Source organism: Alexandromys fortis, unplaced genomic scaffold, assembly GCF_014885135.2.
Source record: "Alexandromys fortis isolate MF-2015 unplaced genomic scaffold, M_Fortis_MF-2015_v1.1 scaffold_427, whole genome shotgun sequence".
Classification (NCBI taxonomy): Eukaryota; Metazoa; Chordata; class Mammalia; order Rodentia; family Cricetidae; genus Alexandromys; species Alexandromys fortis.
The window spans coordinates 164,613-167,013 of record NW_026068298.1 but is presented as its reverse complement, the minus strand read 5'-3'; positions in this window follow the sequence as shown (position 1 = coordinate 167,013).

The following is a 2,401-nucleotide window of genomic DNA, read 5'->3' as shown; positions in this document are numbered from 1 at the left end:
AAAAAACCAAAAAAAAAAAAAAAAAAAAAAAAAATCCCATGTCTAATATAGTTATTGAGTACATGTACTTACTATGGATCATTGTGGAAAATTATTTTACCTGGGCAAAGATGTGGTACATCTGTTTATGCTATGAAATATTACATTAATTATACAAAGGTGTTTTATTTTTGTTTGTGCTACATTTAATTCTGAAAATATGTGTTGATTTTGATTCATCTTGACTGCCTAAAGCACCTCATTGTTCTAATAAAATGTTGAATGGGCAATATCTAGGCAGAAAAAGAACAGGCAGGTCTGCAGGCAGACAGAATAATTTGAGACTAAAATGGTGGAGAAACCTAGACTCAAGAAAATAAAAAAAAAGAGGCAAGCCCAGGACAAGGATCCAGGCGGATACCAACCAGTTAGGCATAGAAAAGCTGTGAAAATAAGATATACAGAGGTAAGAAAGATAATAAGCCCTGAAGCAAAAGGTAGATAAAAAGAAACAGGTTAATTTAAGTTAAAAGTGCTAGCCATATACATGCCTAAGCTAGGTCCAGCATTTCATAACTAATAGTCTCTGTGTTATGATTTGGGAGATGGTTAGTTTCCCCAAACAAAAAGCCTGGTACAGATCATTTGAACTGTTCTTTTTCAAAATTATTGCAAGTATAAAGCAGTGAAAAGTTTTATTGGTATACATTCATTGTATATAGTAATGAAATATGTGGACATTTTTGCTCATGTATCTCATATATTTTGTCTATACTCTATCTTGCACCATTACCATCCTGCAAAATCTTTTGTTATGATATTGTTAAAATTTTGTTACTTAGTTTTCTTTGTTTGAGATAGTGTTTGATTTTATATTAAATTTTGGTGATATTGTATTTTATATTCCCTTTAAATTCTTGAGATATAAACTTCAAATATTAGAACAAACTTCAAATAAGAAATATTAAGTTATCATTATTTAAATATAACTCATGGACTTACACAGCCAATTTGTATTCTATTTGGTGCTTAATCTTGTTTGTTATTGTGAGTTGGATGCCTGTATGTTCAAAGTTCTCTTTCTGTTGGAAAACCTAGAACTGGCTGAATGTACAGTGACTGAAATTATAACCACTTGGCATCAGCATATTATATATCTCATTTTTACTCTGTATCTATGTCAAAATTCTTCCAAATTGATTCTTGTAATCTCAAAATATTTAATCTGAATGATACATAGTTTTAAAAAAATTATTTAGGGAACCAAATTAAGCACTCCGAGAAGGATTTGGATGGGCTCTTCCAAGGGGTGTGTAGCATTAAAGTGGGTTTCATGCTATGAGTTTTTAGAAACTTTATGAATATTTTAGAAGTGTGTTGCAAAATTATGGGGTTAACACAGACCCTTCTTTTCCTTTGCTGATCTGGACAAGAACCTTCTATTAGGGTAATTGTTCCTGTGATCCTTTTCAAACCTTTACTAAAAGAAGGTTGAAACCACAATAAAAGTAATATTTAAATGAAACCTGTTGTACACACTTTGGGCACATTACTTGTAAGTGAGAAAATTCATTGTGTTAGTTTCTGAGAAATTGGAAAGAACTTAACAGAATCTTTAAGGAAGCATAATCACAAAGGTGCAGTCTTGTTGTATGAGGCCCGTTGTTCTTTTCCTGTCCATCCCGACTCAAAATAACCACTTAGAAACTATATTATTTACAATATTGTTTGGTCTATAGCTTAAGCTATACTAACTCTTACATCTAGAATTAACCCATTTATGTTATATTATATTTTACTATGGGGTTTGTAGCCTACCAGCAAGGTTCCAGTTGACATCTTCTGTCTTTTCCCTCTAGTAGCTACATGGCATCTTGCAACTCTGCCTTCTTTCTCCTAGCATTCAGTTTAGTTCCCCCCATTTAGCTCTACCCTGCCCTATCACATGCCAAGCCAGCTTCTTTATTCATTAACCAATAAAAGCAACATATATACAGGGGGGCTTTCCACACCACACCTTGAACACCAGAGGGCAAAATTACCAAGATACAGCTATAGTTTTTCTTGGTTAAGTCCTATATAACTTTCTATTTAGTACTCTGATACTAGAAAATGACCATGGTGATAACTGGGGGAAAAAATCAAAACACAAAACCAATTAAAACAGGGTGCTTGAATTCCTGGGAAATTTTCTGAATATGGACAGAAAAAAATATGAAGTACTTTTATTAGTACATTGTTTTATAATTTAATTATATGTAGAAATAGATGATTGATAGATAGATAGAGATAGTACATAAATATCCATAACCCTCATTATCTTCAATAACTAAGAATTTGACTTGTTAATTCATTTCTCATTTATCTCACTCATTCCAGGACAGGAACCAAAAGCTGCCGAGAAACCCTGTCTCGAAAAACA